The sequence below is a fragment of the Nicotiana tabacum genome, chromosome 8 (assembly GCF_000715075.1).
Source record: "Nicotiana tabacum cultivar K326 chromosome 8, ASM71507v2, whole genome shotgun sequence".
NCBI classification, from domain to species: Eukaryota; Viridiplantae; Streptophyta; class Magnoliopsida; order Solanales; family Solanaceae; genus Nicotiana; species Nicotiana tabacum.
This window is the reverse complement of record NC_134087.1, coordinates 167397055-167420674: the sequence shown is the minus strand read 5'-3', so window position 1 is coordinate 167420674 and position 23620 is coordinate 167397055. Positions and strand designations below refer to the sequence as shown.

Sequence of the window (23620 nt, the reverse complement as noted above, 5' to 3'; positions counted from 1 at the left end):
TTGCACGAAAACCTTTTGTGTTTCCAAGCAAAGAGGGGTAGCTGTGAGCACGTGATCTTTGCCCTATATGAATTACTCCCAAAAATTCAAAACAAAATAATTTTCCCATTATTTACAAATTCGTAGATTTTTATTAGCATTTTTGATTAATTGTTTGCATTTTGTCTGTGCGTGTTCATTTTATTTAATTAATGAAAAATACAAAAATATGTTGCATTTTGCATTTAGGATTTGACTTTGCATTTCTAAGGATTAATTAGTAATTAAGTTATTTTATTAAAAAGGAGAATCACAAAAAATAGTTTAATTTGCACCTTTTAATTTTAATTTTGATTTTTGAGTAGCTTTCTTTTAATTTATTTTTTTTATTAATTGTGTTAGTTATTATTTAGGTTTAATTAGTGTTTTTGATAGGTTAATGAGGTTATAGGATTTAATTTTGGAAAAAAGGAAGAAGAAAAAGAATTTTGGAAAATTGAATTAAAAAGGAAAAGGAAAAGGAAATAAAATAAGAAGACAGTCAGATTTGGGCCATTAATTCGAAGCCCAAACGTTACCCATCAAACCCGGCCAAATCCACCCCAACCCATCCTTTGTAACCCGGTCCAACAGCCCCACTCAAAACGACCCCATTTTGTTTAAATTGGATCTGGGCCGTTGATTCCCTCTCATCCAACGGTTGGGAAGTGGGGGTGTTTTAATATATATATGTTCGAACCCTCAAACCCCCCTCTCTCATCTCTCGTCTCTTTCAACCCACTTCTTCAGAGACCACTCCAAAGAATCCTAGAGCCGCCTGAAATTCCCACCGTCTCCACCGGCGGCGCCTATCCCAATCCCACCCAAATTAACACCCTAGGAACACCTCACTCCCCTCATCTCAAATCCTCACTCTATGTGCTTCAAATTCCCTTGAATCTTCTCGAATATCAGATCAAATGGGAACCCTAAAATCCAAGTTGTCCAAATTCGAGTTTGCTTTGAAGTTTTGGGGTCATTCTGATGTTATTTGTATGTTTTGATGAAAAAAAACATGTGAGTAGTCTCAGATTGAGCCGGAAATATGAGGATTGGAAAATTCATCAAATGCTTTTATGGTCTGAAACCTTCGTAGGTATTTTCCTTTCTTTCTGTGGTTATCTTTTCCCTAGAGTTCTTTTAAATCTTAGTATGTTTTTTTTTCTTCTGTTACTGTCCTTTCTTCATAATTCATACTTGTTCATTTTCTTAGTTTTTCAGGGACGTTTTGTATGCATTTAGTCTATGTGATTAATTAGGTCGGAATCGTTAATTAGTTAACATTTCGTTTAGTTTAGATTTTAATTTTCCTTGAAATCATTTAAGTATTGTTTCTTTTGCTCCTTGGTTTGCACGATTTTTGGACTGATTTGCCTGGGTTTGGGCTTCTGACCTGTTTGAAAAGAGGGCAGCCCATCCAAATGGTTTAGGCCATCGGGTCAATTTGACCCATCATAGGCTTAGAATTTCCTAAGGGTAAATATCAGGGGTGTGAGGGGTAATGTAGGGAAATCAGGTGAGGAATCTATCAGTAACTAATTGGGGAAGCTTCTAGGAAGCTGGGGGAGTGATTTAAGAGCATATCTGATAATTAACTAGGGACTCCTAAGCGAAAAACAGAATTTGAAAAGGGCCTAAAGGAAAAAACTAATTCCTAATGTGCTGCCCTACTTCCTTGCCTATAAAGACACATTTTCTTGCCATTCAAGGCAGAGTGAGGGAGAGATAAAAAAAATCAGAAACAATACAGACGACTGAGAACTTTAGAAAACACTGTTCCATTGTTTTTTTTTTTGAAGCTTTCTAATTCTGCAATGATTGCTGGTTGATTTGGGTAAAAAAATGGATTGAATCTAAGTCTAGAAGGCTGAGTTTGATTCGTGTGAAGTTTGGTTTGAGGTCTTGGTGGTTCCACCTGGTTAAGCATTGTTGCTGTTGTGTTGTTTTGCTACTGCTGACTCTCCTTGTTCTATTTTGTTTGCTTTTCCAGGTACATTTTTTAACTCTATCCAATGTAAAAACATTGTGATATGGAAATCTGGAAGATTTGAAGCATATTGGCCATTTGCTCTCTTTGTAGGAGTTTAACTTTGTCTCCATTTTGAAACTTTAGTTGTAAGATGTTTACGCTTATATGCTAGTTAGTGACAGTGCTCTTTAGGGGTTGGGTTTTGGTTTGAAATGGACATGAGGTTCAATTTTCTGTCAAATGCTCTGTAATTTGAAAATCAGTACTAGATAAATGAACTTTTGTCATGATCTTTGGTTTCGAATCTGCCTGAAAGCTCAATTAGCATGTTTGTTTATTTGAGTTAGTGATTAAGGTTTGCATATAACTCTGAGTAGCAACCTGCTTAGTTAGATTTTGGATTATTTTACTTTAAATGCTAGAGAGATCATCATCAGCGTAGGATAATTGAATTGAACAGTGCTCCTTTTGAATCCATGATTCTGTAGTTTTTTTTATTGGGTCTATAGTCATTAAACCTTTTTTTTCGTTTAAGTATGGTGACACAGTGTCTGCTATCTCAGATGTATGAATTTTATTTGCATCAATATATGCCTGTCATGCTCTGTAAAACTGGCTCGTATGGTTTGGGTTAAACGGGTGATTATGCAATTAGTGTCATATGATATATTTCAATGTGTTGTGAATATAAATGACTTGTGTATATGGTTGTCATGGCAATTAGGAGGGGAATTATTACTCTAGGATCCATGTTAGGGCAGAATGTGCTATGCATTTGATTTAGATATTATTAGTTGTTATTAAATCCCAGATTTTCTTAAGCAACATAATTGATGTCGAGTTTTTGATGAATCATGCATTGGGCTGTCTCATGAGCCCAGATGCAATGGTCAGCTGGACGTGATTTTGTCAACTGGGTCGTTCCGTGATCAGGCATGGGTGAGTTTTAATAGTGCTTTGTTTACTAGACCATTATTATAAGTTGTGCACAAAATAAATAGGAACCTCCTTAGATTCTTTAAATCGGTTAACTTGTCTTGAAATGAAATTGAGGCGAGCGTTAGACGAGTCATAATTTGTGGCCCTCATGGATTAATTCTTAAACTGTTTGATTAAAATAAATCGAGGTGCGATGTGCCAAACAAAAGTAACAATTGCATGGCCCTCGTTTTAATTAGTTTTGTTTTATCCTTAGAAATCGAGGCACACCATTTAGCAAAACTACCATGGCCCTCGCAAAGTTGCAAATGCGTAGTTGCTTTAGGCGCGCTACTTTAATAATGTTACCTTCCTAAACTCGGGTGTGCATTTCATGTGACCCAAATCCAAATCTTAATAACGTTGAATAAAATGTGTTTTGGATTGTGGGTGCATTAAATGTGGCGCGGTCCAAAGATATGTTTTAGACGACGTTAAATCTTCTTTAAAATAAATAAAAGCGGTTTTTAAGTAAAAATGCACATAAGTTCAAAATGTTTTAAAATCAGATAACTAAGCCAATAATAATAGTTGAGCGACCGTGCTAAAACCACGGAACTCAGGAATGCTTAACACCTTCTCCCGGGTTAACAAAATTCCTTACCCGGATTTCTGGTTCGCGAACTGTAATACAGAGTCAATCTTTTCCTCGATTCGGGATTTGAACCGGTGACTTGGGACACCATAAATTATCCCAAGTGGCGACTCTGAATCTTTAATAAATAATCCTGTTTCGATTGTCCTTTAATTGAAAAAACTCCCCTTTACTATACCTTTCCGGGGGTGGTAGGGAAAAGGAGGTGCGACATCGACCCCTCGAATACTTCTCCAGGCCAAACAATAAAGGGACTAGATATACTGGGATTGGAATACCAGCACAAAAATCGTGTAAACTTTAATGTATATATGCAAGCAAAGCATACAAACGCATGATGTTCGCCTATGTCTCCACCAAATTTTAACTCTTCACCAATCAATATACTCACATTCGACCTCGTTCGAATTAATTAAGAGTCAACATACGACCTCACTCGGATCGACTCACATTCAACCTTGTTCGAATTAATTAAGAGTCAGCATTCGACCTCGCTCAAATCGACTCACATTACCTCGTTCGAATTAATTCAGAGTCAACATTCGACCTCGCTCGAATCGGCTCACATTCGACCTCGTTCGAATTAATTAAGAGTCAACAATTGACCTTTCTCGAATCAACTCACCCGTTCTCATTCACCAGTAGTACAAGTCCGTTCACTACTCATGGACACTAACGAAAGGTGCGACAATACATTCCAATCCAAGATCATGTGGTATTCTTCTTCCTATCAAGCAACTCCTTCATGTCGTATCCAATCTCCCCTGTATAATAGCCAATATTCCAAATAAATTCCGTAGACCTAGTTACTGCCCACCATGAATCCCAAATCACTCTAAACTTTTTTGTCAAAGCGTGTAGTCATCCTACCACAGAACCCAAATGCTACTCTGCTACTCTCCCACTTTGGTCCAACACTCTCCTTTAAGCAACTACTCGACTTCTGCTTCTATAATAACATATATAACTATAATAATTATAATTATAATAGTTTTAATAATAATAACAAATAGGTGTAGTTTGTATTAAAAATATAGTAGAATAACTACCTTATATTATTAGTGATATTAGAAGCTTAAAGAAATAATTTGGAAGAAAGGAGGGACAAAATTGGATGTCAACATATGTCCCTCTTTGACCAGAGACGATGAAAGAGTTTTTGGGAAAAGAATATTGACTTGATAGCCAATTTTGTCCCAACCATCAAGGTTGAAATGGGACAAAGGGGACATAAAATAATAATTGTGGCCGAACTTTGGTTTCGAGTTGCCTACATATCTCGGATATTACCAGAATCGGACCATATGTAGTTTAATACTTATGGTATCCTGGAGTAGGACTCACTTATCGATGCGGATCCTAAATTGCTGCCCAAGTGTCGAATAATAGCGACACTGGGTACCATGATTGAAAGAAAGATGTTTGAAATAAGAATTGGATTATACATTCTGAGAGTCGAGCCGAGCCGGAGTTCGAAGTAAATACATGACCTGTGTTGGAGAGTTTGGTATTCCTCCCCAACAAACTACCCTAGTTCACTGCTAAGATATAGTTTCACGTTGCGCTATATTTTCTGCAAAGCATAACAATGCTAAAAAGATTATTTAGGAAATAAGATGAAATATGCTATGAAAGTAATCTTATGTAACGACCTGATCGGTTATTTTGAACTTTTGCACTTCACTCGCCAGTTCTCGGGAATGACTAGCCCGGTGTGATGTATTATGACTTATGTAAATCGTTGATTTTAGTTTTCAGGGTAATCGAAATGGATTTGGAAGAACAGTTCCCAGTTTGAAGCTTAAACTTTGAAAGGTTTGACTAAGTTTTGACTTTTTAGTATTCGATCTCGGATTTGGATTTTTATGATTTAATTAGCTCCATTAGGTGATTTTGGACTTGGGAGCGCGTTCGGAATATATTTTGGAGGTCCGTGGTAGATTTAGGCTTGAATTGATGAAATTGGAAATTTGGCATTTTTCGGTTGGTAGCGGAAATTTTGATATTGGGGTTGAAATGGAATTTCGGAAATTGGAGTAGGTCCGTTGTGTCATTTGTGACGTGTGTGCAAAATTTTAGGTCATTCGGACGAGGTTTGATAGACTTTTTGATCGAATTCGGAATTCGGAAGTATTTGAAATTCTTAGGCTTGAATCCGAGGGTGATTCGATGTTTTGATATTTATTTGAGCGTTCCGAAGGTTGGAACAAGTTTGAATGATGTTATGGGATGTATTGGCATGTTTGGTTGAGGTCTCGAGCGTCTCGGGTGAGTTTTGGGGTGGTTTTGGACCATTTCTAGTTGCTAGTTTTTGGCTTCAGGGGTGTACAGTGCGTTAGCATAGAACTGACCGCGCTAGCATAGAGAAAATTTGGAAAAATAGAGTTGTGCTATGCGATCGCGCAAGTCTACCCGCGATCTCATAGAGTAAAATCTCTACTACACTGACCCGATTTTGGAAGCTTATATCTCACAATCTTTATGGAATTTGAAGATGATCCAAAAATGAAAGTTGTAGCCCTTGATGTCTAGTTTTAAGAAACGTTAAATCAATTGTAATTTGGTGTTTTGTACAAAAGGTTATGACCATTATACTATAGGATGTCTGGAAGAGTTGGAGAAGGTTGTTGGAAAAATTTGTTCTACGTGATCGCGCGGTATGGCCGCGATCGCATAGGGTAAAAGAAGGGGTGGAAAATTTTATGCTTCGCTATCGCACTAGTTTGTCCGCGATAGCATAGGGTAAATGCCTGGGCAGATTATAAAGTACTATATTTAGAGGATTTCAGCCATTTTTACATTTTTGGAGCTATGGAGCTCGGATTGATGCGATTTTTGAAGGGATTTTCAGAGGATTGATTGGGGTAGGTGTTCTTCACTCAAATTTGGTTAAATCTCATGATTATGTATTGATTCTTATCATGTAATTTGGGAATTTGGGGTGAAAATTAGGAAAAATGGAGGAAGGTTTGGAGAGTTGATTTTGTGATTTCAATGGCCATTTGATGTCGGATTTTGGTGAATTTGATATGGATAGACTCGTGAGAGAATGGGTTTTTCAGTTTTGTAATTTTTATCGAATTCTGAAACGTGGGCCCGGAGGCCAGGTTTGAGCCAATTTTGGGATTTTGAGTTAATTTGATTAGTTTCGCTTGGGCTTTGTTCCTTTAGCGTATATTGATGATAATATACTGATCTTGGTTAGATTTGGAGCATTTGGAGGCCGATTCGAGAGGCAAATGCATCGTGGGCTAGAGTTTGGACCTATTTGAGCTAAGTAATGATTGTAAATGTTGTCCTGAGGGTATGAAAACCCAGATTTTACATCGTTGTGCTACTTTGAGGTAACGCACATGCTAGATGACGAGCGTGGGCTCGTGCACCGTTGGGGGTTGTGACTTGGTTGGTCCCATACAACTATTAAGTCACGTATTTGATTGAAAACTGTTTGATATCATTGTGTTTTGGAAAGTATTACCATGTTTTGGGTAGAATGCCATATTTGGGCATCGTACCAACTATTTTGGGCCCTTAGAGGATTTTTACTACTATTCCTCATTTTTTTTACTTCATATTTGTACTTAGTCATGCTGTATTCTACTATTTTCATAACTCAGCCGTAATTACTCCGTTTTGATATTTTAAATGACATTTTGGGCTGAGCATCATGTTTTACTGTTGTCCGAGTGGCTTGAGAGATTTCTGACTGAGTGAGACCGAGGGCTTGTGACGTGAGGATATTATGGGATCGGGCTGCGCGCCGCAACAATGTTGTACTGATTCATGATTATGAGGCCGAGGGACTGATTTGTTACGCCACGAGGTGGCTTTTATGAGGTTGAGGGCTAGTTTGATTATTGCATGAGATGGCTTGTTATAGCGCTTGGGCTGTAGGAACCCCTCCGGAGTCTGCACACCCCTAGTGAGTGTGGGTACCCAATGTGAGATGAGATATTTTTCAAGGGGCTGTTGTTGTTTCATATTGTTGCCCGAAGGGCTGTCCTTGATCCATGTTTTTCCCGAGGGGCAGTTCTTGATTCATGTTATTCCCGAGGGGCTGACTACGAGTGATTGTGAGGTAGCTCGTGGTGATGGTTCTGTTGATATTTTACCCGAGGGGTGGTGTATGGTACATGTTTTGCTCGAGGGGCTGTTTACGTTTCTATCATTTTTACTCACTGTTTTATCACTCGTTTGAAACTATTGAAAGTTGTTTTAAAAGGTTTACTGAAACCGAGCTTGGTTTACGAAGTAAATGATTTCTGTACTATTTTGGAAATGTACTGCATTTTCTGTACCGCTATGACGTGATTTATGTGTTTTCTTACTACTCAGCTTTCATTTACTTTTATTACTTACTAGGTTGGCATACTCACATTACTCCCTTCACCTTGTGTGCAGATTCAGATATTTCTGAACCCGGTAGCGGGTGTTGATTGCTCAGTGGCAGAGTCATCGGAGTTAGAAAGGTAGCTGCCCGACGTTTGCAGCCCTGCTCTTCTCCCTCTTGTCTTCCTTAGATTGCTTTTAGTATATTTTCAGACTCTTCGTTTTATTCAGACCTTAGTAGATGCTCGTGACTTGTGACACCCCGATGCTGGGCTTGTATATTTATTCCGCACTATTCATCTAGACTTACATTATGAGATATTCGATTAATTAAAGGCTTAAAAATGACTTTTATTGAATAATGGTTAATTCGGGAATTGTGTCGGCTGGCCTAATTTCACGATAGGCGTCATCACGACTGGTTCGGTTTTAGGGTCGTGACATCTTATGAAAATAATATTTAGGCATCAATTCATAAGAAAAGCGAATTTATTGTTCAAACATATAAAAATATAATTTTATGGTGATATATTTCATGATCGCAATGACATATGAAAATTTAGCTTATGAAAATAAATGCATTTGGCAATGATTTATGAAATATATGTTTTGGCATTGCTTATGCAATTATGACCACTTGAATCGAAATAAATTAAATGTCATTTTGAGAAAGGATTAACTTCAATATCCTATTTGAGGGCGGATAGACCCGATATATCCTATTTGAGGATGGATGGACCCGATATATCCTATTTGAAGGTGGACAATCCTGTGATAATAGGCGAAATCTAGGTGATTTAGCTATTGTTTATGCTTCTGCTTGATTATATTCCAATGACATATTATGGGTAATTGATGAAAAATAGGCTTTAATTGTGATATGTATACATTGCAGGACGAGGAGCCTGTATGATGCTTTCAAGAGTATATTGGAATGATTTATGAGCAAGAACAATCCCTCGGAGTTGAGTGCGCGCAAGGATGAGATGAAAAAAATGGACGAAATCAAGATCCAGGTGCCCGAAGAAATACGCGAAGGCGCGCAAGAGTTCGCGTGTAAGAAAGGCTGAGGCAGAATCATGCGCGAAGAAACGTGCGAAGTTATGCGCGAGCTCGCGCGTGTTCGGTCTGGAAAAATGTTATTTAGGGGTAAAATTGGAAATCTGGAGAGAAGCCCACTTAACCTATATAAAGTCAAGCTCGCCCAAAGTTAAATAATCAAGGGTTTCACAGTTTAGTGTTAGAAATAGAGAGGCAAGAGGCAAGGAGGAGTTTTGACCATCAAGTTCTTCTTTTCTTCTCTTGTTTTTGCTATTTTGTGATGAAATTGAACTTATTCGGGATGAACACTAGTATGAGTGGCTAAGACCCATTATTCTGGGGTCATGGATAAAACATGAATGTTGTTGTTTGGAGTTTAATTTGACAAAGTGGGTTTATCATATTGGGTTGTTTATTTAATTCCGCATTCAATTATTTTGCTGAGTAGCTAACAGTAAAATACTATCTACGAATCTTTAGTTGAACTCGAAAGTGGGAACTTTAGATTGCATATAGAATTAAATAGAGCAAGTTCTTGAACCCAGATCTCGGGGAACGGATTCGCAATTGGAATAGACATATACCCAATTGCCTTGCTTGGTTGAAATACAGGAATTGTAAATGAGTTCTTGTTAATCTTAATTCCATAGACATATTTGCATTGAGTTGACTTGAATAGGCGAGTAAGAACTCGGCAGATTCTTATGAGTAACATTAACCCTGTCAATCAATAACCCAGATAAATTGATTAGTCATTCTAAGCCAAGAACACAACACGATTGTTAACTATGCCCGTGACCCTGGAATATCCTCTCCTACTGTTTGTTACTCGAAATTGCTATTCGTTTGGTTACTTGCTTTAGTTAGATTAATTCTTTATAGTTTAAGTAGTAAAACAATTATATATCTCTTTTGTGAACAATCTCTTGGGTAGATATAGAAATTGGGTTTGAATCAGTCAACAGTTAATCATAAGTCTTCGTGGGAACGATACTCTACTCACTACTCTATTACTTGACGATCACGTGCACTTGCGTGAGTGTTTTTGGTCGCAACAGCCTTCCATGTAGTGCTTGATTTGTAATTACAAAGATTGATGTGATGCTGTGCAAAGAGCTTGATATGGTACATAAAGCTTGGTCCGATGCTGGAGTTATAATAACGATATTCAGAGTGCGATGCAAAGAGCTTGGTGCAATAGTTAATATCCATGGTGCGGAGAGATTGATGTAGTACCTTTATAGAAGAAAATATTCAAGGAGAAACTCCAATAATTTGGGAATTTGCATGCTAAAGTTTATTATTAGTAATTTCCTATACTCAAATAAAACTATGAGTTTCAAAATATAATTTGTGATAACTAGGCTTGATCGCCATGTTGCACTATATTTCCTGCAAAGCTTACATGCCAGGCGAATTCGTTATTAGAGTAGATATTAAAATGCAATGTGCTATAAAGTAATACTATGAAAATGACACCTTTTGGGCGTTTACTTTTACAATGCGGCCTAGTCGGCCAAAATGATTTGATAAAAATGTAGCTTTATGTCAATAATGATTTTCGACAATAACATGCAGTTTATAAATGTGCTTTGCAATGATTTATAATAATTATGCCTTTCAGTAATGACATTAAAAACATGACCATCTAGGTTAAAATAAATTAATGGAAACCATGTGAATATGTGCTAAAGTGTCCTGTTGTTCAGGCGGACAACCTCAATATCCTATTACCAGGTGGACAACCTTGTGTCCAATTAATCAGGCGAACAACCTAATGTCCTATTAATCAGGTGGACTACCTCATGTCCTATTATCAGGCAGATGACCTCATGTCCTATTAATCAGGCGGACGACCTCGTGTCATATTAATCAGGCAGACTACCTCGTGTCCTATTAATTAGGCGGACTATCCATGTCCTGTAATCAGGCGGACAACCTCATGTCTTATTATCAAGTGGAAGACCCCATGTCCTATTGATCAGGCGGACGACCTTTTTGTCCTATTATTAGGTGGACGAACCTAAATGCATGGCGCTTGATTTGAAATTTCAAATATTGGTGCGGTGCAGAAGCTTGGTACAATGCTTAATTTGTAGCTGTATAATTCGGTGCGAAGAGCTTGGCATGGTTCTTTCGAAGTAACATATATTGATGGTGCAATGCAGAGAGCTTGGCGCCATGATTTTGCAATAGCAAATGGTGCAGTGCAGAGTGCTAACTGCAATTCCTTTGTAGTAGTGAATATTCTTGGTGCAATGCTAACAGTTGTTGGATCATCATACTGAAATTTTGCTATTAATAAATTCCTGCACTCAAAGAAAAATTATAAGTTTCAAAGCTTGATTTGTGCTATCTTGGATTCATCCTTTGTTTTGCATGAATCTTGCGACTGAGCTTTGGGATAACGTGTAATATTGTTCAAGAATAGAAAATATGCCCTTGCATTACTCAAAGAAAATTCGTTAGTATAAAAGAAAGTGGTCGCCTTGCATTGATATATCAAAGTTTTGCTTTGAATCTGCAACTTGTTGCTATGGAATTCTGGAATTTGTTGTTGTGCTTGTAACAAATATGTAGCTCGAGATTTAATTTTCTGCTTTGCTGAATGATGAGTATCCTTCTGCAAAATCTGCCCTAGTTTTGGCTTTTGGGGTAAATAGGATTTTTATTATGATAAGACCAAACCCATAGGGCTGCCTACGTATCTCCTCTTAAACGGGAATTAGGTCGAAACGTAGTTCATTACAAAAGTCTCAGAAAAATTTCAAAGAATAGTACTAAGGATGGGCGGGTGGATAATGGTTACGATATGACATCATTCTCAGTCTTCTTGATCTGCTATGCGTTTTCTTTTCAAACATCTTGGTGCCAATTTTGATGGATCGCCTTTGACAATGATTGTGTCTGCAGTTGAAATTTTGCAAATATTGCTTGGTAATTCAGGTTGTATCTTTATCTCGCCTTGCTCAATCATGCTTTGTATCTTGAATTTGAGTGCTGAACATTCTTCGATGTCATGTCCTTGAATGTTTGAATGGAATGCACAATTCTTGGATGGATAAAAGTTTTGAGGTGGATCTCAGAGATAAATCCTTTCCTCGGTTGTAGAAGACTTTTGGCTTTCAATCTTTCAAGTATGTCAACCAATGGCTCCCCCAAAGAGGCGAAAGGACACGACTTTATTTTCTTTTGCCGTCAAAGGTTGAATTGTGCTTGGGGAGACTGCTTCTGAAAGTTCTGTTGAAAATTTTGCTAGCGATTAAGTTGGAGGTGCATGATCCTACAGTTATAATTGGCATAAAATTGCAAAAATTGATTATTGTCATAGCATTGTGGCTGGTGCATAGTCGTGGCAACTAGATTCCCTTCTTTCTTTTTGCATTGCAGGTTTTCAGGTATCTCTTGATAGAAGGTTTGGTTAATAGCTTAAGCTGTCAAACCATTCACAACTCTCCCTTCCTGAATACTACATTCTAGCTCTTTTCCAATTCGAATCAATTTAGAGAAATTGTGTGCATTGCAGCTTATCAAAATATATGACTTCTTGAATTTGAATGAAGGTTGAGATCAATTCAGGCAGTGACAGATGTATTTTTGAAGCTTCTAATCTCCATCGTGTGGCATACTCTTGAAAAGATTCATGCGGCATTTTCTTTACTTTGAGCAAATTAGCCACGTGTAGATCACGTCCAATGTTGAACTCATATTGCTTCACAAAATTGCGAGCCATATCTTCCCATGTATGCCATTTGCTAAAATCCTGTCTGGTGTACCAAGTAAGTGCTAATCCGGACAAACTTTGAATGAATAATCTCATTCGAATGGCCTCATTATGTCCAATACCAATCAATCTGCTGCAATAATCCTTTAAATGAGCAACTGGATCTCCAATCCCATTAAAAGTGTTGAACTTTGGCAGCTTGTACCCTGCGGAAGCTCAACATGTGGATGCAAACACAAATCTTCATACCTCAAACTTTGATAACTTTTGATTGCAACTCCTTTTCAATGGTTTTCCTTAGATTGTGTAGCTCATTGTCCAAATTCTTGTGTCCACTTGATTGAATTTCTTTTCCATGTCTTGCATATTGGCACAATGCTAATTGGTCTTGCTTGTCTTCCCTAAAAGAAATTGCGATCGCAGAAGGCTGGATATTAGGCATCATCATAACTTGGTTGGAAGTGTAGGTTAATGATATTTGTGGAGAGATTGTATAAGTTGGATTTAGGCAAGAAGATATGGTTAAGCAAATGTTCTGATTTGAGCTGGAAGCAAAGGTTGCATTTGGAAGAAGGTTGAAAGTGCTTCCCAAATTAACCAACAAGTTTCTTTTTTACCACATTTTCCTCGTTATCATTACCTTCTGCTTGCAACAATCTCATACTGGTATTGAATGCATCAAATATGTCTGCCATTATAGCCCCGTCGTTTATGCAGATTCGCAACCAAAACATTGTTCAATGCTAGACAACCTTTAAACAAAAAGTAAAACTATACAAAAAAAAGCGTTAACGTATTCATCATAATAAATGCACAAAATAATAAAGTATATGATTAGATTGATTAATTTATGATATGGTTAAGTAGGAGCCCTAAACTAGAAATGATGGCCTAAGTTGCAAAACGGATGAACAAGAATGACGTGTTATCTGGAGGGATCTAACGCACGAGACTTGTTGACATGGAAACAGAATAATTTGAAGTTTTGTAAAGGGCTGAATTATGTCGAACATCAAAGCTTTAGCTCTAGCACAAGTTCTTTTCCTTGCATGACTCTAGAATTTTTTTCAAATATTACCCCAATCTTTAGGAAGTTTTTGATTATTATTCCATGGCATGATGTCTTATGCAAGCATACTCAATCTGCGTGCTAAAAATATGCCCCAGTTTCTTCTATGAAGGAAAATGAAAATTTTGCTATAATGAGACCAAGCCTTACGTAGGTTGCATGTGTATCCTAAATAAGGGAAGGTGGGTAGGGAATGATAATCTTTCAAATTCTGTGATAGAGTCCTTGAGTCCTTGTTAATCATGCTTCTTCTTCATACACATTGTTGGTAACTTAAAATGCCCTTTCTACCAAGAAAGAGTGCAGATTAAAAATAAATTGGACATTGCACTCATAAGTGGGAGATGCAGTTGTGCAAAATGGAGAGTATCCTTCTTCGTTGGATGAGTTCTTATGATTGGCTATCATTTCCTTGACGCCAATCAATTTCTTGCTCCATTTGTGTCACTTTGCTTTAAGCTTAGCAATCTTATCTTGATATGACTCTGTAGCTTTATCTTCAACCAAGTCAATCACTATGATTTGGTCGGCTATATCGTCCTTGAACTTGTGTTGCTTTGATGTTCAATTTAAGTCAACCTTTTGAAAAAATAATATATCTAGTCGCTACAGAGTAAATAAATATTGAAGGCTAAGGATAGATATTTGGCAATGCATGCCTAAGAAATCGACGAGATCGAGTCTTATAATATTGGAATATTTAAGAGAGACCAAAGATGAGTGATTTTGATATTAAAAGATTATTTGTTGGTATTTGGATATAGACATGGGATCAAAATAATTAATAAGGATATGATAGTGAATTGACATGAAAACAATCTAAAATCTATTTTTTTTAGCATTGGCGAATCATAAAATTATCGAGGCCAGATAATATAGTGTCAACCATTGTTAGACTTATGGGATAGTACCTCGACTCACTTTCCAAAACTTAGAATTAACGGGCGCGTAAAGATTAATCTTGGCGACCCGAAATAAGACGATACAGACACTTGAAATTGAATAGGTAAAAATTTTAAAATAATTTGGTGATGCAAACTGACCAAATAGTGGCCTTTCATTGCTTGGTAGATTGCGCAAGTTTGGACATCTAGCAACTTATAAATGAGAATTGGCACGGAGGTTGAAGTTCTAAGACATAGGTCAAATGCTAAATGGATTATATGAAACACGAAGCTATGAGACAAGTATTTTATGTTGTTGGAGATACAAGATTACGTCGGAATCGGATTTTTTTTTAGAAAGGATTGAAAATTATGTCAGGCACGAATGGCAATATTGAAAAAAAGTGTGTAACTTTATTTGTAATAAAAGAACACATATAAAATTAATTCGCGAAATTAAATGGGCAAAATATTTTATCTAATTATGAAAGATTATGCCAATTTTTTTTAAAGAATTAGGAATGACAGCTTGATATGTTAAAGAAGATGTTATTGTTGTTTAAAAAAATCTTTTAGGCTAGTTAAAGCACGAATATCGAGGAATTTCATTATCCAAGGACGACGATAAATCGAGCTTGTTTGATAAGAATTGAAGGACAAAATATCCTATTTATAGATAAAAATCATACCCAAAGAATAAAATGATATCTTAATTGGACACCGAGAATTGGAATGGACCTAAGAGAAATATGGGCCTAAGTATATACCTAAATGGTTCTCTAAAATTATTAAAGAAAGCTAAGCGCGGAATAACTGGTGATGATTATTATTAATTTGGGAAGACGATAAAAAAATAAACAAAAGAAAGAAAATATGAACAAATAATATATATTTAAATAAAGATGTAAGCAAGTTGAATGGTTAATACTTCTATTTTCTGAAAAATAACAGATAATGTTAGTAAATATCGTAAGCAACATAGCAAGTAGCAAGTAAGCATGCAAAGCATGTGACACATTCCAAAGTATAATAATGTGTCCTAATATGTGGGGAACCTCTTTATGACAGAGGTAGACCTAACGTGTATTTGAAAGATAAATATGCCATTATGTATCATCCCATTGTTGTAAGTTAATTAAATAATTTAATTTTTCAAAAAATAAAGCAAATGAATTGTCTAAGCCTTTTTTTTTTTTAAATACGGAAAAGATCAAAAGAAAGTACAATAGAAGATATTTCCGTCATGTCATTTAGAAAACTTTATACATATCATAAAAAAGATAGTCATGTTTACCTAGGAATTAATTAATTGCAAATGGTCCTTATAATTGGCATGTCCACCCATTCAAATACTGCACATATACGTGATAAGGTGTCATTTGGGATTGAAAACCTACTGGGACATTTAGGTAAGGTTAACTAATGGATTTAATATACCTCGGGTATTAAATCACCTAAGGTTAAAATAATGCATGCTCTTAAAAGGGTTTTGGTTTGGCTCTATCTTAGGCCGACTAAGAGTGAGTTTTTCTAGATTGATCATCTCCCAAGCGGACAACTTGAGAGTGGAAAGCCCGTGACTGTCGACTGCACCACTGATCGACTTACCCACGAACTTTCCCCTTAAAAGGTATTTTTTTGAAAAGTGCACGGCTGCAAACCACGTAGCCGCTAGGTGTGTGCTTTGTGTGAATTTTCTAAAAGTGGAGGAAGTGAAACGGAATGACAATTTATATAAAGCAATAAGAACAGATAAAAAAATTCATAAAATACAATTTATCATATAAAGGCAATTCAAATAAGCATCATAACAATCAAAAGCACACAAATTAATTTTTATTATTAACCTAAGTTTGTTGTGGTTTAGAACCTAGAATCCCCAACAGAGTCGCCATGCTGTATACCCTATTTTAATACGGGTCAAACTAGAGTATAACATATTGGCGATTTCAAAGGTCTAACTAATTTAAGAGATTCACCACCTAATTATTTTAAAGGTGAAATAGGACACCTAATTACAAAATAATGCCTAAAGTTAACTCTATTTTATGGTTTGCTTAACCTTAAGAATTTTAGGTAAGGGTTCTAATTAATCCTATAGGGAAGGTTGTTAAAGCACCTTATATGATTCGTTAATTGCGGTTAACCGGCCAAATTTAGATTAATTAATTTTAAAACTAAGTGGTAAACATTTGTAAAGAAAAATGACACGTCAATTAGAAAATACGTGTATAATAGCATTATGTTGAAGAAGAGTTATTACAAAACTATAAGTCCACGATTAAAAAAGATAATTACTTGATATAAACAGTTTGGATATTAACTTTTATACTTTAGAAAAAGCTTTTCCTTAAGAAACTAAAAAGTATGTCATGAAAGTAACTTGATTTAAAGAAGTAAGTGGAATAACAGAACTTAGGGTGTGTTTGGTATAAATGAAAACATTTTTCAAAAAAAATTTTCCAATTTTTTCATGTTTGGTTGACTTAAATGTTTTGGAAAATATTTTTCTCATGAACTCATTTTCCTCCAATTTGAGGAAAATGTTTTCCTTATCAAGAGAAGGGAAAACATTTTTCAAAAATTTTTCTCAACTTTTCCACCCCACCCTCTCTCCAAAAAAGGCTTTTTTTAAAAAAAAAAAAAAATCAGTTTTTCCGTTACCACCCACCCTACTACCCCTCCACTCACCCCACCCCAACTCCACCCTCCCCCTCCCCCACCGCAATTTTTTTTTTACCTTAATTGTTTTTTTGCAATTTTAAATTTTATTTTTTCGTTTTTCTGCACCACCCACCCCAAACCTCCCACGCCCCCCCCCCCCTCCCCGCAAAAAAAAAATTACTTTTTTTTTGTAATTTAAATTTCTATTTTTTTTGTTTTACTGCGCCCCCTCCCCCCCCCAACCCACCCCCCTCCCCCGAAAAAATATATTTTTTAAATATATTTTTCAGTTTTTATTTTTCTATTTATCGGTTTAAAGGTTCAAAATTTTATAATTTCCAAAATTATGAGTTCGGAGGTTTATGTGTTTGGAAGTTTACGAGTTAGAAATTCCGCGGTTTCGAAAGTTAAGCGGTTCGAAAGATTATGAAATTTGTGGGTTCGGAAGGTTGTTGGTTTGAAAGTTTATAGATTCATGTTTATTATATCTAAATTATTTATGAATACTCTTGAGAAGTCATTTTCGTTAATTTGCGTATCAAACACCGGAAAATGAATTAGATTACTACTTATTTTCCAAGAAAATATTTTCTTGCAAAATATTTTCTACAGAAAATATTTTCCACAGAAAATATTTTCCTTTCTACCAAACACACCCTTAATCTTCTGAAAGGTTTTTGCTATTAAGAGAGTACTAAAGTCGCGTTCTTTCCTTTAAGGAGAACTTCCTATTTTGAACTTATGAGGAACATAAAAACGGAACACTTGTAAAGCTGTAGTATAAAATATTTTGAGTATAATAAACCTTCAAGGAAGCTAATTTTGAAAGCTGTAGAATACTTGGATAATTTCATATTTTACCTCAACATCGAAAATTCCAAAACAAGATCAGTTCTACTTAAGCGGCAACTCTCAAATGTAAAAAAAAATTCCAATCTTGAGGTAAACCCAAAACGCACAAATAACTTAACAATCATAAAATTATTAGACAAGAATAGAGTGACAAAGGAATTAAAAGAAGAAGGACACCATAGGCGTCGCCAAGCGTTTTGCTTGTTTTCTTGCTATCGGGTGCACTTTAAGGAGGATGCCATATGATGACTTCGTGCTCGGGTATAGGGAAGAGTCTTGCATTAAGACTCCAAGGTTTGCTCCAAGTGCACATGCAAAGAAAGAGAAATAAATTAAAATTAGAAAGGAGCAGATTTATCTTTATCACATGTGAAAGACACTGTAAATCAATAAACAGGATCTAAGTTATCATTCATTTGAGTCTACTACTAGATTTATTTTATGTAATACTAGAGGACAAAACTCAAGAAGGTTACAAGTTATCTTATTGCAGAACTTGAATACATGCTTAACTGAGAAACATGATTATCTTTACTCTTTCTAAATACACTCTAAGCAAGATTGTCCAAAACTGATAGAAGAGAAACAAATTGAGATTAATCATTCTCTAATATTTTATAACGGACATGTCTATATACCAAATGGTGTCCAGCCAAGTATGGATTTGCAAAATCAGCTTCATTAAGGCTCATATGAAGTTCTAAAGCCGTGATATTAGCATGTCATTGAAGAGCCCAAACACAAAGTTCATTTATGCTATGAGTTAACGAGTCAAAAATGTAACATGACTTATTTTAGTTCAATTCTAATTGATGGTTCATAAGGAATAAGTTCTGACTTCTAACACAAGAGATGCAATAAACAGAAAATCACATTTTATACTTAAACAAGCAATTTTTTACATATCGGGCTGACCAAACACATAATGAACCTAGCTTTTACCCACAGAAACAGATTGTATCAGTAGTCAAGATTAAAATATTTGCATTACTTGTTCAATGACATCCTAACATGTCCTCTGTGATTTAACCAAACTCATCCTTAATACATGAATAGTCAAAGACGTATTTTACCTCTTTGATTCTTAAGTTAAGTACCGATCCCAATACTTATAGAAGGATCTATAATCATGTACCAATATTTCACAATAACATGTGTTTTGTTAGCTAAAGTCTATATCTGTAATGACCCGATCGTCTGTTTTGAGCATTTGCACTTCGCTCGCCAATTCTTGGGCATGACTAGCCCTGTATGATGTGTTATGACTTATGTAAATCGTCGGTTTTGGTTTTCATGTTAATCAGAATAGATATGGAAGAATGATTCTCAACTTGAAGCTTTAAATTTGAAACAGTATCCTGCCCAGTTCTTGGGAAAGGAAGGTAAATGCTATTACTGAAGCAAAGGACCTGCAGGAGCTGACCATAGACGAGCTGGTTGGAAATCTGAAGACCTACGAGGTGAAGAGGAAGATAGACTGTGAAAGAAGAGAACCAAATAAAGAAAAGAACCTGGTACTCAAAGATGACAACAATGACTCGAGTGAGGAGGACAGTGACATAGCTTACTTAACCAAAAGATTTCAGAAGATGGTCAGAAGGAATGGAGGAATACTGAAAAGGAGCAACTCCAGCAAACCAAAGAACTATGATCTCTACCATAAGTGTGGAAAGCCTGGACACTTCATCAAAGACTGTCCTCTACTGAAGCAAGAGTACTCCAAGTACAACCCTGAGAAAGCAGTCAAGAGGAACCCGGTTCCTAACATGGACTTCAAGAGGAAGAGATCTACTGACAATGTGGTAAAACAGGTTGTTGCAGCATGGGGACACTCCTCTAGTGAGTCTGAAGATAAAGCTGATGCAGGTGATAGCTCCATGATGGCAGTTGAAAGTGAGGAAAATGAATATGATTCAATATTTGCTTTGATGGCCAAATCAGATAATGATGAAGACGATGACAAAAGTGAGGTAAATTTCAGGGTTGTTCAGAGAAATCTGAAATTCTACTCTCCTAAGAAACTTGTGTCTTTAGCTAGTGTATTGATTGATGCCTATCATAGTCTTGTGGAGGATAAGGATGCCTTGACCTTAGAGCTAGGAGAAGCTGGACAAACTAGAGATGATCTGGTAGTGTGTGTAGTTGATCTGAAGGAAACCATTTGTGAGTTGGATAAAGAAAAATTTGTTTTAACCAAAAAAATTGCTAACATAGAACATGAAAGAGATGACTTAACGGTTGTAGTTGTTGACCATAAGGAAACCATTGAAAACTTCAAAAAAGAAAGAGAAGACTTAATAAAGAGAGTGACGGAGATTGTGGAAGAAAGAGTTGATTTCTTGGTAGTAATTACAGACCTAAGGGAAACAATAGAGAGACCAGGGACTCAGTCAAAACCTGGAAATTTTGGAAAAGGAAAAGAGGTAGCTAGTGAGGAACACATTAGGCTTGAAAACGAGTTGAAGGTTATGAGAACTAGTCTTTGTGTTGAAGCTGAGAAAAACAAGCATCTCCAGACTGAACTGGAAAGAGTGAAAAATGATCTTGAAAAGTCCTTAAAGTGGACCTGGTCCTCATAAGCTATCAATGCCATGTACGTTAATATTGGTGGAAAGAGGCAGGGAATAGGGTTCCAAAGGGAGAAAACCCCTTACAACCCCATAGCTAGTATGTTACTATACCAGATAACTGGTTGCGTTCCCACTGTGGGAACAAAGGGTATTTCAAGAAAAATTGTCAAGCCAGGGTCCAGTCCATTCAGAAAAATAAAGTGTTTGCTGAAAATGTAACTATTAAAAAGGGACCAGGTTCTACCCACAAAAAAAGGCATATTACCTACATGGACTAAGAGAGCCCTTATCCGTCCTCTTGTATACTACAAGGGACCCAAACTTGCTTAGGTTCCTAAAACTAACTCTTGATCTCCTTGTGAAGGGAACAGTGAAAGGAAGCAGTCAACAATGGTTCATGGATAGTGGATGTTCAAAGCACATGACTGGGAACACCATGGACTTTCTTTCACTAAAAGCCTTGTAAAGAGGGAGTGTATCCTTTGGCAATGGGAAAAAAGGGTACATTCTTGGAGTTGGAAAAGTCGGGAAATCACTCACTCACTATATTGAGAATATGTACTATGTCAATGGTCTTAAATACAGTCTCTTGAGTGTCTCTCAGATCTGTTATAAAGGAAATAAGGTGGAGTTCTTGTCAAAGAAATGTACAGTTACTAATCTGGTAACTGGTGAAGTGGTACTTATGGCCAAGAGATACAAGAACATCTATGTCGCTGATTTCGAGTCCATACAAAGTGGTGATCTGAGTTGTCTAAAAGCTGTTTATGATGATGCTGAACTCTAGCACAGAAGATTAGGGCACGCAAGGTTCTCTCTTCTGAACAAACTAATTCAGAAGGACCTGGTCTATGGTCTGCCCATGTCAAATTTCAAAGTACAAAAAGTATGTGATGCCTATGCTAGAGGAAAGCATGTAAAGTCCTCTTTTATGTCTAAAATGATATAAGCACCTCAAAGCCACTCGATCTTCTGCATATGGATTTATGTGACCCTATGAGAGTGCAAAGTAGGGGAGGAAAAAGATACATTTTTGTAATAGTGGATGGCTACTCCAGATTCATATAGACTCTATTTCTTAGAACTAAAGATTAAACCTTTGAAGTGTTTGTGGCTTTTTTGAAGAAAATCCAAGTGAAGAAGGAGTCTAGAGTCGCATGTATTAGATCAGATCATGGTACAGAATTTGACAATACCAAATTTGATGAGTTTTGCAATGAAAATGGCATTACTCACAACTTCTCAGCTCCAAGAACCCCCCGATAAAATGGAGTAGTGGAAAGGAAGAATAGAACTCTTGAAGAAATGGCAAGAACAATGTTGATCGACAGTGGGATTGCAAAGAACTTTTGGGCTGAAGCTGTCAACACTGCCTGCTACTTGGTGAACATGTGCATGATCAGATCTCTCCTGAACAAAATCCCCTATGAGTTGCCGAATGGAAGGAAACCCAAGCTGTCTCACCTAAGAACATTTGGGTGCAAATGCTATGTTCTCAACAATGGAAAGGATCAGCTTGGCAAATTTGATGCCAAGAGTGATGAAGAAATCTTTCTTGGGTATTCTTCTCAAAGCAAAGCTTACAGGATATACAACAAGCTGACTCAATGTGTTGAGGAAAGTGTTCATGTTATCTTTGATGTGTCCTATCGTTCCTGTGAGAAAAATGCCAAAGATGATCAAGATGGAGAGCCCTTACTAGTTCCTGGTGAAGATACTGGCATGACAAATGGAAAGATAGATATGATGAGCCAAGTGAAGGAGCCGAGTGGAGACAATGCTGCCTCTTCTTCAACACAACCAGGTACCTCAATTACCACCACTGAAGCTAAAGAAAGAGTGATTGATGCAGTAGAGAGCACTCCACTAGTACCTGAGAGAAGAACACAAGAGAACCAGTTAAATATACCCAGCTCCTCTACAAATGATCCTCAAATGCCTAACTAGAAACACAAATGCTCTCATCCTCTTGATAACATACTTACTCCTTTAGATTATGGAGTACAAACCAGGTCAAAAGCCATAAATTCACTTGTCTTCTCAGCCTTTCTCTTCCAAATAGAACCCAAAAATATCAAGAAAGCCTTGAAAGTTGCAGATTGGATTACAACCATGCAAGATAAGTTGCATAAGTTTGAAAGGAACAATGTTTGGCACATGGTAGCTAGACCCTCAGAACCATTATAGGAACTAGGTGAGTATTCAGGAACAAGCTTGATGAACATGGAAACACTACAAGGAACAAGGCCAGACTAGTGGTTCAAGGTTATAATCAGGAGGAAGGGATTGATTATGATGAAACATTTGTAGGTAAACACGCATGATGAGTATAGAAGCTGTAGAAGCATTGCATGGATAATAAAATAGGATTAATTTTCAATAACAGGTCAAGAACCTGGTTCTTGTGCCAAAGGTTAGTAGTTCTGTACATTCTTTAATACACGTCTTGAAAAGGCACAAATATCAACTGCCATGTCATCTACCTTTTCAGACCCTGCTGTCATGTCCCTTCACTTCAAATCATTCCATCTCCCTCTGAAACGTTGCATCTCTCCAAAGCACAACCACCATTTCAGAATCAGTACCTATCTCTCTCTTCATAATTATCCTTTCTCATTAAAAACCCTTATACCTTCTTCACAAACCATAGTCCTCCATTAGAACTTCTCCAAAGACCTTTCTTCCTATCTCTTCAATGGCTGACACCAACTCCGAAATTCCTACCTCAATCGTCTCTAACATTGAAGAACCTATTGAGCCCTCCGTCCTCAATGGGTCTTCTATAACCATTCCTGTTCTCATCTCTGAAATTAATCCTAACCCAAATTTCTCGTTTCCCTCCAATTCTAAGATGACTATCTCCGACACCCCTAATATTGTTAATCCTTCTTCTTTATCTTGTGAGGTCCTCGTTGATCAAGGGAAAA

The 23620-nt window shown here is 36.7% G+C and overlaps 1 long non-coding RNA gene across 1 annotated transcript; it reads left to right on the top strand.

The window, feature by feature from the left end:
- Positions 1 to 690: 690 nt before the first annotated feature.
- On the top strand, positions 691 to 2277 carry LOC107825986 (uncharacterized). The gene is made up of 2 exons (XR_012694336.1): positions 691 to 1114; positions 2009 to 2277. It is a non-coding gene; the product is annotated as an uncharacterized LOC107825986 (long non-coding RNA).
- Positions 2278 to 23620: the final 21343 nt, after the last annotated feature.